The 17,507-nt window shown below is 37.0% G+C and overlaps 1 pseudogene; it reads left to right on the top strand.

The window, feature by feature from the left end:
* Window positions 1-11,250: 11,250 nt before the first annotated feature.
* On the top strand, window positions 11,251-13,206 carry LOC112759094 (DEAD-box ATP-dependent RNA helicase 47A-like; annotated as a pseudogene).
* Window positions 13,207-17,507: the final 4,301 nt, after the last annotated feature.

Genomic DNA, 17,507 nt, shown 5'->3' with positions numbered 1-17,507 from the left:
TTTGGGTGAGATGAAGTGTTAGTAGATGAATAAATAAATAGAAGGAGATAAGAGAGAGAGAGAATTTTCGAAAATAATTTTTGAAAAAGAGTTAGTGATTTTCGAAAATAATTTTTGAAAAAGGTTAGTAATTTTTCGAAAATTAAAATCAACAATTAAATTAATTAGTTAATTAAAAAGAAATTTTGAAAAAGAGGGAAGATATTTTCGAAAATTAGAGAAAGAGAGTTAGTTAGGTAGTTTTGAAAAAGATAAGAAACAAACAAAAAGTTAGTTAGTTAGTTAGTTGAAATAAATTTTGAAAATCAATTTTTGAAAAGATAAGAAGATAAGAAGTTAGAAAAGATATTTTAGAATCAAATTTTGAAAAAGATAAGATAAAGAGATATTTTTGAAAAGATATGATTGAAATTAGTTTTGAAAAAGATTTGATTTTTAAAATCACAATTAATGACTTGATTCACAAGAAATCACAAGATATGATTCTAGAACTCAAAGTTTGAATCTTTCTTAACAAGTAAGTAACAAACTTGAAATTTTTGAATCAAAACATTAATTGATGATGTTATTTTCGAAAATTATGTGATAAAGATAAGAAAAAGGTTTTTGAAAAATATTTTTATAATTTTCGAAAATAAATAAGAAAAATGAAAAAGATTTGATTTTTTTGAAAAAGATTTTGAAAAAGATAAGATTTTTAAATTGAAAATTTGATTTGACTCATAAAAACAACTAGATTTTAAAAAGTTTTGAAAAAAGTCAACTCGAATTTTCGAAATTTATGAGTGAAAAAGGGAAAGATATTTTTTTTTTATTTTTGAATTTTTAATGATGAGAGGGAAAAACATGAAAATGATGCAATGCATGAAAATTTTGGATCAAAGTATGTGATGAATGCAAGAACACTATGAATGTCAAGATGAACACCAAGAACACCTTGAATGTCAAGATGAACATCAAGAACTTATTTTTGAAAAATTTTTAATGCAAAGAAAACATACAAGACACCAAACTTAAAAATTTTTCATGTATAGACACTATGAATGCAAGAATGCATATGAAAAACAAGAAAAGACACAAAACATGAAAACATCAAGATCAAACAAGAAGACTTACCAAGAACAACTTGAAGATCATGAAGAACACTATGAATGCATGAATTTTTTCGAAAAATGCAAGATGAATATGCAATTGACACCAAACTTTCAACTTGACTCAAGACTCAAACAAGAAACATGAAATATTTTTGATTTTTTTGATTTTTTTTGGATTTTTGTATATTTTTTTCGAAAACAGATGAGAAATTTTTGAAAGATTTTTGAAAAATTTTTGAAAATAAAACAAAAAGAAAATTACCTAATCTGAGCAACAAGATGAACCGTCAGTTGTTCAAACTCGAACAATCCCTGGAAACGGCGCCAAAAACTTGGTGCACGAAATTGTGATCTCAGGCAACGGTGCCAGAAACTCTGTACGCACGTCTTAATAAATCGTTTTTCATTCACAACTTCGATACAACTGACCAGCAAGTGCACTGGGTCGTCCAAGTAATAAACCTTACGTGAGTAAGGGTCGATCCCACGGAGATTGTTGGTATGAAGCAAGCTATGGTCACCTTGTAAATCTCAGTTAGGCAGATATAAAATAGTTATGGAGTTTTCGAACATAAATAATAAATAGATAGAAAATAAGGATAGAAACACTTATGTATATCATTGGTGAGAATTTCAGATAAGTGTATAGAAGTGCTTTCGTTCCTCTGAACCTCTACTTTCCTGCTGTCTTCATCCAATCAGTCTTACTCCTTTCCATGGCTGGCTTTTTGTAAGGACATCACCGTTGTCAATGGCTGCATCCTATCCTCTTGTGAAAATGGTCCAAATACTCTGTCACAGCACGGCTAATCATCTGAGGTTCTCGATCATACTGGAATAGGATTTACCCTCCTTTTGCGTCTGTCACTACGCCTTGCACTCGCGAGCTTGAAGTTCGTCACAGTCATTCAATCCCAGAGTCCTACTCAGAATACCACAGACAAGGTTTAGACTTTCCGGACTCTCATGAATGCCGCCATCAATCTAGCTTATACCACGAAGATTCTGATTAAGAGATCCAAGAGATACTCATTCAATCTAAGGTGGAACGGAAGTGGTTGTCAGGCACGCGTTCATGGGGAATGATAATGATTGTCACATTCATCACATTCAGGTTGAAGTGCGAATGAATATCTTAGAAGCGGAATAAGTTGAATTGAATAGAAAAACAGTAGTACTTTGCATTAATCTTTGAGGAATAGCAGAGCTCCACACCTTAATCTATGGAGTGCAGAAACTCTACCGTATGAAAATACATAAGTGATAATGGTTCAGGCATGGCTGAATGGCCAGCCCCCATGATCTAAGAACTAGGCGTCCAAAGATGTCTAATACAATAGTAAAAAGTCCTATTTATACTAAACTAGTTACTAAGGTTTACAGAAGTAAGTAATTGATGCATAAATCCACTTCCGGGTTCCACTTGGTGTGTGCTTGGGCTAAGCTTGAATGTTACACGTGCAGAGGTCATTCTTGGAGTTGAACGCCAGTTTGTAACGTATTTCTGGCGTTCAACTCTGGCTTGTGACATGTTTCTGGCGTTTAACTCCAGACAGTAGTGTAGAACTGGCGTTCAATGCCCTTTTACGTTGTTTAAACTCGGCCAAAGTATGGACTATTATATATTGCTGGAAAGCCCTGGATGTCTACTTTCCAACGCAATTAAAAGCGCGCCATTTTGAGTTCTGTAGCTCCAGAAAATCTACTTTGAGTGCAGGGAGGTCAGAATCCAACAGCATCAGCAGTCCTTCTTCAACCTCTGAATCTGATTTTTGCTCAAGTCCCTCAATTTCAGCCAGAAAATATCTGAAATCACAGAAAAACACACAAACTCATAGTAAAGTCCAGAAATGTGAATTTAACATAAAAACTAATGAAAAAATCCCTAAAAGTAACTAGATTCTACTAAAAATATACTAAAAATAATGCCAAAAAGCGTATAAATTATCCGCTCATCACCTTTGTTGCTCTTTCCTCATAGCTCTTTGATCTGCAGTCAATTGCTCTACCACTGAATTACGGAAAAACAAAAGCAATGCTTTTACCACACCAAACTTAGAAGGTTTGCTCGTCCTCGAGCAAAAGAAGAAAGAAGTGGAGAAGATGGAGGAGATGGAAGTGTGTGAATGGGTGGGTTTGGGAGGGGAATGGTTTGAATTTGAATGGTGAGGTAGGTGGGGATCCTGTGGGGTCCACAGATCCAGTGGGGTCAAGGATTTAGCATCCTTGCTCCAATTAGGCGTACAAAATACCCTTACTGTGCAATCCTGGCGTTTAACGCCAGACTGCTGCCTGTTTCTGGCGTTAAACGCCCAAATATAGCCTGTTTCTGGCGTTTAACGCCAGACTGATGCTTGTTTCTGGTGTTAAACGCCAGCTTGGTGCTTGTTTCTGGCGTTAAATGCCAGACAGATGCTTGTTTAAACGCCAGAATGATCTTCCTCCAGGGTGTGCTATTTTTCATGCTATTTTTCATTCTATTTTTGAATTTCCATTTGTTTTTGTGACTTCACATGATCATCAACCTAAAGAAAACATAAAATAGCCATGGAAAATAAATAGATATAATTAAATAACATTGGGTTGCCTCCCAACGAGCGCTTCTTTAATGTTAATAGCTTGACAGTGAGCTCTCATGGAGCCTCACAGATAATCAGAGCAAGGTTGGGACCTCCCAACGCCAAACTTAGAGTTTGACTGTGGCGGCTTTGGTTGACTCTGCAGTGAGAGAAGCTTTTCATGCTTCCTCTCCATGGTTACAGAAGGAGAACCTTGTGTCTTATAGTTTGCAATGTTTGCGAACCACAGAGCTTCCTGAATAGCAAACAATTACTCATCCGGAAAAGTTTCAGAGATCTCAGTAGGAGGGAGGGATGCTCCTGCTACTGGTTCTTTCCAGGACAGGTGATCAGCTACTTGATTCTCTATCCCTTTTCTGTCTCTTATTTCTATATCAAACTCTTGCAGAAGCAACACCCATCTTATGAGCCTGGGCTTTGAATCCTGCTTTGTGAGTAGATATTTAAGAGCAGCATGGTCAGTGTACACAATCACTTTTGATCCTACTAAGTAGGATCTAAACTTGTCAATGGCATAAACCACTGCAAGTAATTCTTTTTCTGTGGTTGTGTAATTTTTCTGGGCATCATTTCAAACACTGCTAGCATAATAAATGACATGCAGAAGCTTGTTATGCCTCTGTCCCAATACTGCACCAATGGTATGGTCACTGGCATCACACATTAGTTCGAATGGTAATGTCCAGTCTGGTGCAGAAATAACTGGTGCTGTGACCAGCTTAGCTTTCAGGGTCTCAAACGCCTGCAGACACTTTATGTCAAACACAAATGGCGTGTCAGCAGCTAGCAGATTGCTCAGAGGTTTTGCAATTTTTGAAAAATCCTTTATAAACCTCCTATAGAATCCTGCATGCCCCAGAAAGTTTCTGATTGCCTTAACATTGGAAGGTGGTAGTAATTTTTCAATTACTTCAACTTTAGCTTGATCCACCTCTATCCCCTTGTTTGAAATTTTATACCCAAGGACAATCCCTTCAGTCACCATAAAGTGACATTTTTCCCAGTTTAAAACTAGATTGGTCTCTTGGCATCTTTTCAGAACAAGTGCTAAATGGTTAAGGCAGGAGCTGAATGAGTCTCCAAATACTGAAAAGTCATCCATGAAGACTTCCAGAAACTTCTCTACCATATCAGAGAAGATAGAGAGCATGCACCTCTGGAAGGTTGCAGGTGCATTACACATACCAAAAGGCATCCTTCTGTAGGCAAACACTCCAGAAGGACATGTGAATGCTGTTTTCTCTTGGTCCTGAGGATCTACTGCAATTTGGTTGTAACCTGAATAGCCATCCAAAAAGCAGTAATATTCATGACCTGCTAGTCTCTCTAGCATCTGGTCTATGAATGGTAAAGGAAAATGATCCTTCCTGGTGGCTGTATTGAGCCTTCTGTAGTCAATACACATACGCCACCCTGTAACTGTTCTTGTAGGAACCAGTTCATTCTTTTCATTATGAACCACTGTCATTCCTCCCTTCTTAGGGACAACATGGACAAGGCTCACCCAAGGGCTATCAGAAATAGGATAGATAATCCCAGCCTCTAGTAACTTAGTGACCTCTTTTTGCACCACTTCCTTTATGGCAGGATTTAGCCGCCTCTGTCGTTGAACCACTGGCTTAGCATCATCCTCCAATAGGATCTTGTGCATGCATCTGGCTGGGCTAATGCCCTTAAGATCACTTATGGACCACCCAAGAGCTGTCTTGTGTGTCCTTAGCACCTGAATTAGTGCTTTCTCATCCTGTGGCCCTAAAGCAGAGCTTATGATTACAGGAAAAGTGTCACCTTCTCCCAGAAATGCGTATTTCAGGGATGGTTGTAGTGGTTTAAGCTCGAGTTTAGGAGGTTTCTCCTTTTCCTGAGGAGTTTTCAGAGGTTCTTTTATTTCCTCTGGTTCCTCCAGATCAGGCTAAACATCTTTAAAAATGTCCTCTAGCTCTGATTCGAGACTCTCAGTCATATGGACCTCTTCCACCAGGGAGTCAATAATATCAATGCCCAGGCAGTCGTCTGATGTGTCTGGATGTTGCATAGCTTTGACAACATTCAACTTAAACTCATCCTCATTGACTCTCAGGGTTATCTCCCCTTTTTGGACGTCAATGAGGGTTCGTCCAGTTGCTAGGAATGGTCTTCCTAGAATGAGAGTTGCACTCTTGTGCTCCTCCATTTCCAGCACTACAAAGTCAGTAGGGAAGGCAAATGGCCCAACCTTGATAATCATGTCCTCAATTATGCCTGATGGGTATTTAATGGAGCCATCAGCAAGTTGAAGACAAATCCGGGTTGGTTTGACCTCTTCAGTCAAGCCGAGCTTTCTAATAGTGGATGCAGGGATTAGGTTGATGCTTGCCCCAAGATCACATAGAGCTGTCTTGGTGTAGTTACCCTCTAATATGCATGGTATCATAAAGCTCCTGGGATCTTTAAGCTTTTCTGGGAAGCTTTTCAGAATGACTACACTGCATTCTTCAGTGAGGAGAACTCTTTCAGTTTCTCTCCAATCCTTCTTATGACTCAAGATATCTTTCATGAACTTGGCATAAGAGGGTATTTGCTCAAGTGCCTCTGCAAACGGAATCTTTATTTCAAGAGTCCTGAGATAGTCTGCAAAGCGGGCAAACTGCTTATCCTGCTCCTCTTTGCGGAGTTTTTGAGGATAAGGCATCTTGGCTTTATATTCCTCAACCTTAGTTGCTACAGGTTTATTTCCTACAGAGGTAGGTTGAGAAGCCTTCTTGAGGGATTTATTATAAGCACTTGCAGGTGTCTGATCCCTCACTGGCATTTGAAAGCCAGGGTTGGAAGCTGGAGTGGCGTTAGACGCCAACTCCTCATCTGTTTCTGGCATCTGAACGCCAGAACTGTGCTTCCTCTGGGCGTTCAACGCTAGATTCTTGCTTGTTTCTGGCGTTGAACGCCAATCCTGAGCATGGTCTGGGTGTTCAGCGCCAGCCTTCTACCCAATTTCTGGCGTTTTAGCGCCAGAATTATTTTTCCCTGGGCTCTTACTGTCCTCAGGTGGATTTTGGGTGGTTTGCTCATTTCTTGGCTTCTTGCTGCCTTGAGGTGGGGTATTTAACGTCTTTTCACTTCTTAATTGAACTGTTTGGCATTCTTCTGTTATTTGTTTTGACAGCTGCTGCTTTGTTTGCTTCAATTGTTCTTCCATATTTATATTAGCCATCCTTGTCTCTTGTAGTCTATCCTTGAATTCGGCTAACTGCTTTGTTAGAAAGTCCAATTGCTGATTGAATTCAGCAGCTTATTTTACAGGACTGAGTTCAGCAGTTACTGTTTTAACCTCTTCTTTCATGGAAGGGTCACTGCTTAGATACAGATGCTGATTTCTGGCAACTGTATCAATGAGCCCTTGAGCTTCTTCAATTGTCTTTCTCATGTGGATAGATCCACCAGCTGAGTAATCTAGAGACATCTGAGCTCTTTCTGCAAGCTCATAATAGAAGATGTCTAACTGAACCCACTCTGAAAACATTTCAGAGGGGCATTTTTGTAGCATCTCTCTGTATCTCTCCCAGGCATCATAAAGAGATTCATTATCTCCTTGTTTAAAGCCTTGGATGTCCAGCCTTAGCTGTGTCATCCGTTTTGGAGGAAAGTATTGATTCAGGAATTTTTCTGTCAGCTGTTTCCATGTCCTTATGCTGGCCTTAGGTTGGTTATTTAACCACCTTTTAGCTTGGTCTTTTACAGCAAATGAAAACAGTAATAATCTGTAGACATCCTGATCTACCTCCTTATCATGTACTGTGTCAGCAATCTGTAAAAACTGTGCCAGAAGCTCTGTAGGTTCTTCCTGTGGAAGACCGGAATACTGGCAACTTTGCTGCACCATGATAATGAGCTGAGAATTCAACTCAAAGCTACTGACTCCAATGGAGGGTATGCAGATACTGCTCCCATATGAAGCAGTAGAGGGGTTAGCATATGATCCCAGAGTCCTCCTAGATTGTTCATTTCCGCTTAGGTCCATGATGGAGAAAGGGAGATGATGTAAAATAGAAGAAAAATATTTTTATTTATTTAATTATTTATTTATTTCAAAAACAAAATAAATTAAAATAAATAAAAATGGGTGAAGATTTTCGAAAAAAAATGAGGAAAGAGAAAGTGGTTAGGAAGTTTTGAAAAAGATATGATTTGAAAAGGGTTTTAAATTTCAAAAAAAAATATGGATTTTAAAATTGATTTTTGAAAAAAAAGCTTTAAAATAGAGAGAAAAGATATTTTTGAATTTAAAGAGGAAAGAGAAAAACAATAAGATAGCACAAGATTTAAAATTTTTAGATCTAATGCTCCTTGTTTTCGAAAATTTTTGGAGGGAAACACCAAGGAACACCAAACTTAAAAATTTTAAGATCAAGACACAAGGAGAACTCAAGAACACTTTGAAGACTCACAAGAACACAAGAACATGAAGAAAGAACACTAAACTTAAAATTTTTAGAAAACCAAACTAAAATTTTTGAAAAACAAAGAAAAATCAACAAGAAAACACCAAACTTAAAGTTTGGCACAAGATTTATTCAAAGAAAAATTATTTTTGAAAAAGATTTTAAAAATAGGATAGCCAATTACCAAGAACATAAGCACCACGCTCTAGCTAATTGAGCTATAAATTTAAAGTGTTTTAACAATGTATAAATAATAAAAGACTCTAAACCAAAAAGAAAATTTTTTCCTAATCTAAGCAACAAAATAAACCGTCAGTTGTCCAAACTCAAACAATCCCCGGCAACGGCGCCAAAAACTTGGTGCACGAATTGTGAATCACACGTTTCACAACTCGTACCACTAACCAGCAAGTGCACTGGGTCGTCCAAGTAATACCTTACGTGAGTAAGGGTCGAATCCCACGGAGATTGTTGATTTGAAGCAAGCTATGGTTATCTTGTAACTCTTAGTCAGGATATAATATCAATAATAATTCTTAGTTTTAATTGTAAAAAGTCAAAGGGCATAAAACAAATACTTGTTACTCAATAATGGAGAATATGTTGGGGTTTTGGAGATGCTTTGTCTTCTTTATTTCAGTTTTTCTCTTGTACTCCTCTTCACACACGCAAGGCTCCTTCCATGGCAAGCTGTATGTAAGGTGTCACCGATGTCAATGGCTACTTCCCGTCCTCTCAGTGAAAATGGTCCAAATGCTCTGTCACAGCACGGCTAATCATCTGTTGGTTCTCGATCATGTCGGAATAGAATCCCTTGATTCTTTTGCGTCTGTCACTACGCCCAACAATCGCGAGTTTGAAGCTCGTCACAGCCATTCAATCCTTGAATCCTACTCGGAATACCACAGACAAGGTTTAGACTTTCCGGATTCTCATGAATGCCGCCATCAATTCTAGCTTATACCACGAAGATTCTGATTAAGAAATCTAAGAGATACTCATTCAATCTGATGTAGAACGGAGGTGGTTGTCAGGTACACGTTCATGGATTGAGGAAGGTGATGAGTGTCACGGATCATCACCTTCTTCATAGTGAAGCGCGAATGAACATCTTAGATAGGAACAAGCGTGTTTGAATGGAAAACAGAGATAATTGCATTAATTCATCAAGACGCTACAGAGCTCCTCACCCCTAACAATGGAGTTTAGAGACTCATGCCATCAAAGAGTACAAAGTTCAGATCTAAAAATGTCATGAGATACAAAATAAATCTCTAAAAGTTGTTTAAATACTAAACTAGTAACCTAGGTTTGCAGAAAATGAGTAAACTATGATAGATAGCGCAGAAATCCACTTCTGGGGCCCACTTGGTGTGTGCTGGGGCTGAGACTTAAGCTTCTCACGTGCCTGGGCTATTTTGGGCGTTCAACGCCAGGTTGTAACCTGTTTCTGGCGTTGAACTCCAACTTGTAACTTGTTTCTGGCGCTGGACGCCAGACTGCAACATGGAACTGGCGTTGAACGCCAGTTTACATTATCTATCCTTGAGCAAAGTATAGACTATTATATATTGCTGGAAAGCCCTAAATGTCTACTTTCCAAAGCAATTGAGAGCGCGCCATTTGGAGTTCTGTAGCTCTAGAAAATCCACTTTGAGTGCAGGGAGGTCAGAATCCAACAGCATCAGCAGTCCTTTTTCAGCCTGAATAAGATTTTTGCTTAGCTCCCTCAATTTCAGCCAGAAAATACCTGAAATCATAGAAAAATACACAAACTCATAGTAAAGTCCAGAAATGTGATTTTTAATTAAAAACTAATAAAAATATACTAAAAACCAACTAAATCATACTAAAAACTAAGTAAAAACAATGCCAAAAAGCGTATAAATTATCTGCTCATCAGTCTCTATATTAAATGTCTAAGTAAGTTGTTTGTTGTGGATTTTTGTTGTCACTTAGACTAAATAATCTATACAGATGGAAGATTAAGTAAACACATTTACTTACTAATCAACAAGTACATCTGTATAGATTATTGAGTCTAAGTGACAACAAAACTCCACAACAAACAACTTACTTAGACATTTAGTATAGAGACATAAAACTTTTGCTATGTCATTAGGTTTATGTTTTCATTGAGACTTATGTTATTGTTGATAGATAGAATTGTTATGTATGCTGGATTGTTAATGGGATTGTTATAAATTTATGTTTTCCTTTTTGAGGTGCACTATTTGTACATTTTGTTTGCATGTACTTTTAAATTTATGTTTCCAATCTAATGGTTCTTACTTCAGCAGATTCAGTAAGGTTATATTATATATTACATTCCTCTGCTGCGTTGTGATGTACCTACTGGCATTTAGACAGTGCATATTCTTTGGTTTTGTTGTTCCTTTTTCTTTCCTTTTATTTCCAAACACCAAAAGAATATATTATATATTACATATTCAGATTGATTTAGTTTCTCATACTTTGGATATCGTAGTTAGATTTTTGGTAAGTTATCCTTGTTAAAGTTTCTGACATAATCTTTGAAGTTCGGTGTTTTCTTGCCATTCATGGTTTCTGAAAGATAAACAAATAAGTAATGGAAAAAAGGAAGGTACTGCATTGTTGTTTTGGACTATTACAGTGACCTTGTTCTATTTTAATCATGCTTGCTTAGCCCAAGTAAAAAAATAAATTAATATCAAGGGGCATGTGCTGTCTTATTTTTAGTTTAAGACACATATTTACTAATAAATTGGGGTGGGAGAATTTGATAATGAAAATGAATGGGGGATTCAGACACATAGGGGGAGGAAAAGGGAGAGAGGAACGGCAGCTCCATGATTCATTCATGTAGAACTATCGGTGACACACCAACCTTGGAAGACAGCATCCTCATGTTCAAAATCAGTGACAATCTTTTATGTATACCCAATATATGTTGTGTCTGTTTGTATGATAATGAAGTAATTGTCTGTGATAATGGTGATGCTTGTGTAAATGAAAAATTTGTGATGCATAAAAAATAGGTTTTAACTTATAAGAAAGAAAGGATGATTTGGGTTCTTATTCTTAAAAATATTTTACCCTTTGGATGAAAGAATCACTTCTTTTTATAGGTAATGTTTACATCAACGATGCCAGCTTTGATGCCATCTAGGTTTCTTCTTGTTGGAGAGTCCTTCCCCATTAGAAGGGCATTGGCTACTCATAAAAATGCTTCTTCTTTGTTGCACACAAGTATTTATTGTATGAGCCAAGTGGAACCACCCAATCATGGTTCCTTAACCCTCTCAAATGTTAGTTTCCAAAGTGAAGTTGATAAACCAATTAACAAAGGTGGCAAGTCTAGCAGTAAGGTAAAGCCATTGTTGGGTTCATCCCTGGGGTCCCTTAAGAGCAAAGGCATAGGGAAACTTATTGGTTCCAGTGAGAAGAAGAAAGCGTTCGAGATTGTTGAGAGGAAGAAACAACAAATCAAGGCTGCCCCATTTGCAGTAAAATCGTTCTCTGAACTTGGGTTGCCCCATGTTCTAATTGAGAGACTTGAGAAAGAGGGGATCAGTGTTCCAACTAGGGTTCAGTCTACAGCTGTTCCTACCATTCTATAGAACCATGATGTCATAATTCAGTCTTACACGGGTTCGGGGAAGAAATTGGCTTATCTTCTTCCTATACTATCATCTATTGGTCCACTGATGAACAAAGTTTCCAAGAGTTACAGTGGTGGTAATTCTGGTGAGAAAATGGGAGTAGAAGCAGTGGTTGTTGCTCCCTCTAGGGAGCTAGGGATGCAGATAGTGAGGGATTTTAAGAAGATACTAGGAGTGGAGAACAAGAAAGTGGTTCAGTAGCTTGTGGGAGGTGCAAACTGAACCAGGCAGGAAGAAGCTCTCAAGAAGAATAAACATGCCATTGTTGTTGGCACACCTGGAAGGATAGCGAAACTTAGTGCAGCAGGGAAGCTTTGGACACATGGCGGTCGCTATTTGGTATTGGATGAAGTTGATGAGCTCTTGTCATTCAATTTTCGGGTGGACATGCACCGGATATTGCAGCATGTAGGCAGGAGATCAGGTGCAGACCTGGATCCAAATGTTAAAGGGACTGGGCGTCAATTAATTATAGTGTCTGCAACTGTTCCGTTTTCTGTTGTAAGAGCAGCGAGAAGCTGGGGATGTGATCCACTTCTTGTCCAAGCTAAGTAAGTTATACCGCTTGATACTGTATCGCCTTCAGGCCCTATCAATTTGTCAAGGCCTTCAGTCGGTTCTACTCCAGACCCAACTAAGCCATCTCAGGCATCAGTAGAGAGTTTGCCTCTGTTTTTGAAACACTATTACTGTGTAGCGAGGTTACAGCACAAGGTCGATACCATGAGAAAGTGTATTCATGCCCTGGATGCAAAAGTTGTAATAGCTTTCATGAACAACACTAAGCAACTAAAGGATGTCGTCTTCAAGCTGGAGGCCCGTGGAATGAAAGCGACAGAGTTGCATGGGGATCTTGGGAAGCTTGCTAGGTCGTCAACTTTGAAGAAATTCAAGAATGACGAGGTGAGAGTTCTTGTGACAAATGAATTATCAGCTAGAGGTTTGGATGTGGCAGAATGTGATCTCGTGGTTAATCTGGACTTACCTACGGATTCAAGTCACTATGCACACCGAGCATGCCGAACTAGTCAGCTTGGTAGTGATGGTATAGTGCTAACCATATGTGAAGAGTCCGAAGTGTTTATTGTGAAGAAAATGGAGAAGTAGCTTGGAGTAACTGTGGTGTTCTGTAATTTTGTTGAGGGATAGATGCTTGTCAACCAAAAAGAGAAAGCACTCAGCACTTCAAGAAAATGAGGTTTAGTTGAGGTTTACAAAGCTATACTCTAGGTTTTAGCTCTTGCATGTTTTCAAGAATAGACAACTTCTACTTGCAAGTGCATACTCTAAAACAGAAACTCACCGTATAATTTACGTTGTAAGTCAAGCATGACATCAACTATAGTTACCAGAGTCCCTCTCATCTGCATCTTTCTTTTTCCTCATATCTGATTATTGTTATCAAGTTCTTATAATGTTTCAAATCTGAATTCAGTTTTTCTTTCTCTTTTTCTCCTCTTATTATCACTTTCTGTGATGTCAAAGTAATTCAGTATGAAATTTGTAGCTGGTTTTAAATTTGCTGATGTAATCATAGAAAATAGCTGTATAACATTTTTGTTAACTGCTGTTGCAAAAGTTTCTAGTTTAGAACTTGGAGAATAGGATATTTATTTTTGAACCTATATGTTTCTCCATTTAAAAAAAGTTGAATTTCCATGGTAGTATACAACATTGCGCAATGTTTAACTGGAAAATTTTCACTTGGCAAAGTTTCCTCCTAGATCCTAGTCTTCTGTCTTCTGGGGTTGCAATTTCAACTTATGTTCTCCTGCTCTAAATTCCTGCTTTTTGAATCGAGCTCTTTGCTTCGGCAACTTAAATATCTAAGCAGGATTATTATTGCTATTGAGAACCCTCAGGATATCGTTGTTCAGTCTGCTAGACCATGTAGTCAGCGAGCAATCTTGAAATTTGCCCAATAAACTGGTGCTAATGCAATTGCTGGAAGGCACACTTCTAAGAGGTCAGTCTTGCTTTCCCATTTTCACATAATATTTCTTATTTATCTTTTGGGATTCTGAATCTGAATATTATTGAAGAATGTGTCGATGTGAATCTTTTGTGAATTTTGTATTCAATTTTTTATATTTGGTAAAAACTCAGGTGCAGTCAATTTCACGTGAGGTTGATAGTTGAGAGCGGTTAAATAATTTGACTGATTTGACTAAATTTTTATCTAACGACTCTCAGTTATCAACTTCAGGTGAAGCTGACTGTACCTGAGTTTTTACCTTTATATTTGTCTTTTCCTGTATCTAGGGTTCTTTTTTGTTATATACCTATAAATTTGTTATAATCTAGTGGTTTGTCAATTTTTCTTTATATGGTGTGTTGTCTATTGAAAGAGTCAATTTAATTTCTAATCATGATTTTGATACGAGTAAGTGTATTTTGTATAACCATATTGTGTTCAAATTTTAAAATAACTTATTATCATAATTTTACAATAGAGCTTATGAAAAAGAAAACTTGTTAAACCTCAACATTTCTGTTATCTTTCCGATGCTACAGCTACCGAATGAAAGTATTTTTATGTTTGGTTGAATTTTTGTATTCCTTGTTCCCAAGTATTTACATAATTAACCTTGGCAAGACATGGGAGAGGCTCCATCTTGCTGCAAGGATTATTGTTGCTATCAAGAACCCTCAGGATATCAAAGTTCGCACAACACATGGGTGCGAATGCAATTGCTGGAAGGCACACTCCTGGAACATTTACTAATCAAATGCCGAGATCCAATAACGAGCCCTGTCTACTCATTCTGACTGATCCAAGGACTGATCATCAGGTGCCACATGTTTTAGATGTTTGAAACGTATGTTATTCATTTGTGTTGATGGTGTAGTGGTGTGTGTTGTTTCACTATTAACTGTCAATATATTTTTATAGGAGTTTGAAATTCTATTATTAGTTGATATCATTTTGTGTTTGTTTTTCTATTTTTGTTTAAAAAAAATATGTGCATCCCATTAAGACACATATTTACCAATAACTTGGGGTGGAAGAATTTTGTAATGAAAATTAATGGGAGCTTCAGATACATAGGGAGAGGGAGAGGGAGAGAGGAACTATAGCTCCATGATTCATTCATGTAGAACTATTGGTGACACACCAATCTCGGAAGACAGCAACCTCATGTTCAAAAATCAGAAAACGTAATAAATGTAAATTTAAAATATCAAACAAGTGTGTTTGATATTTGGCCAATCTATTCTAAGAATCTACTATGTTACATGCATCATTGATGTAAACTTTACCTATAAAAAGAAGTGATTCATTCATCAAAAGGGTAAAATATTTTTGAGAAAAAGAACCCAATTCATCCCTTCTTTCTTATAAGTTATAACCTATTTTTTATGCATCACAAATTTTTCATTTACCCAAGCAACACCATCATCACACACAATTATTTCATTATCATACAGACAGTTACAACATATATTGGGTATACAACTGATTTTGAACATGAGGTTGCTGTCTTCCAAGGTTGGTGTGTCACCGATAGTTCTACATGAATGAATCATGGAGCTGCCATTCCTCTCTCCCTTTCCCTCTCCCTATGTGTCTGATGCCCACATTCATTTTCATTATCAAATTCTCCCACCACAAGTTATTAGTAAATATGTGTCTTAAACTAAAAACTTGACAGCACATTCCCCTTAATGTTTTTTTTTCTTGGGCCAAGCAACCACTATTAAAATAAAACAAGTTCACTGCAATAGTCCAAAACAACAATGCAACACCTTCCTTTTTTCCATTACTTATTTGTTTATCTTTTGGAAACCTTGAATGGCAAGAAAACACCTAACTTCAAAGATTATGTCAAAAATTTCAACAAGGATAACTTACCAAAAATCTAACTACAATATGCAAAGTATGAAAAACTAAATCAATTTGAATATGTAATATGTAATATGTAATATATTCTTTTGGTGTTTGAAAATAAAAGGAAAGGAAAAAGAACAACAAAACCAAAGAATAAGCACTGTCTAAATGGCAATAAGTACATCACAACACAGCAGCGGAATGAAATATGTATTATGTAATATATAATATAACGTTACTCAATCTACTGAAGTAAGAACCATTAGATTGAAAACATAAATTACAAAGCACATGCAAACAAAATATTCAAATTCTGCACCTTAAGAAGGAAAACATAAATTTATAACAATCCCATCAACAATCCAGCGTACATAACAATTCCATCCATCAACAATAACATAAGTCTCAACGAAAACATAAATCTAATGACATAGAACATAGCATAGTCATTCATAACGTTATTGAACTTTCAAATTGGTGCAAAATTTTATGCTTTTAACTTCTATCGACATTGAAATTAAATTATACAAGGGAACAAAAAAAATCTAAATTAATAATTGCCTGAAGGAACAAATTTCAGCACTGTCTGAAAAACTATTATTAGAGCTCACTGGGTAAAAAAAACAAACAAAGCATGTAGAAGCAGAAAATGGTACCACAAATGGGAGGGCTAAAGAAGAAGACGACGAAACAACAGAGTTCGGAGAAGAGGGTGGCGGGTCGGCCGCGACGCTGGTAGGACGAAGGGGGCAATGCTCGAGACGAAGAGACTCGACACTGGCAGAACTCACGAGACCAAGAGACGGTAGAGCTTAAAGCGCGATGAATCGTGGACGGCGAAGCTCGAGGCCCGGTGAAACACAGACCGTGGAGCTCCAGGCGTAGTTAATCGCAGACGGCGGAGTAGGAGCTTGAGGATTTGTGAATGATGGACACAGTGTAAGACTTGAGTGTGTGAGGAAGATTCTTCCACTTAGTGGCTTGATGGGAAAAAATGGGATATATAGAGAGTGGATTATCGAAGTTCAGAATTCCCTACCTCTGTTTTTTAATTTTCTGCTTGGATTATTCTTAGGATTCTTTTTTAAATAAATAAAATAAACATATTAATTATCAAAATATGTATTTATCACCGTTTTTACTGAAAAGCATCACATCACTTATCTCGTTTATAGTATAAACGAAATTAGTTAACACGTATCTCGTTTACATTATAAATGAGATAAGGCTAGAGAAGATGTGGTCGTATCACATTTATACATATATTGTGTAACGGCCTTATCTCGTTTACAGTGTAAACGTGATACGTGTTAACTTATTTCATTTACGCTGTAAACGAGATAAGTGGAGCGGAGGCCTATATATGTATCTCGTCCACAGCATCCTTTTCATCCTTTGACTTTTTTTATTCATGTAACCAACTCCACCTAGTAGGACAAGGCTTTGTTGTTGTTGTTTTCTACCACCTTGTTTAATTAGATTTCTGAGTTACTTGAAGAATATGGCGCGTGCTAGTAACCATGATGGAGACATTAACAGACTCAACGCGACTTGGCACATTGCAGGGGCAGAGTACTTTGAGGTTAGTATTGTTTTCCCTTTTATAGTTATGATTTTGCATAGATGTTGCTCCCTAAGTAGGGTAGTTTTACGTAGGTAGTATGCAGTACATGTTAAGATCGGTTTAAATGTTAGGATATGATGTTAGGTACATGTTAAATACGATATTATTGATTTAGTTATTAATTAAGGTTATTAACTTAGGTTAGAATTTGATTAAATACACGGACATGATGTTAGGTTCAAATGCTAGTATGCTATGTTATTGTTAAGCATATTTTTATTAATATAGTTATCAATTTAGGGGATTAACAATTTGTAATAAACCTAATGACATAGCAAAAGTTTTATGTCTCTATACTAAATGTCTAAGTAAGTTGTTT

The sequence above is a fragment of the Arachis hypogaea genome, chromosome 16 (genome assembly GCF_003086295.3).
Source record: "Arachis hypogaea cultivar Tifrunner chromosome 16, arahy.Tifrunner.gnm2.J5K5, whole genome shotgun sequence".
NCBI classification, from domain to species: domain Eukaryota; kingdom Viridiplantae; phylum Streptophyta; class Magnoliopsida; order Fabales; family Fabaceae; genus Arachis; species Arachis hypogaea.
Note: the sequence above shows the minus strand (reverse complement) of the source record. Positions and strands in the feature narration are given on the sequence as shown.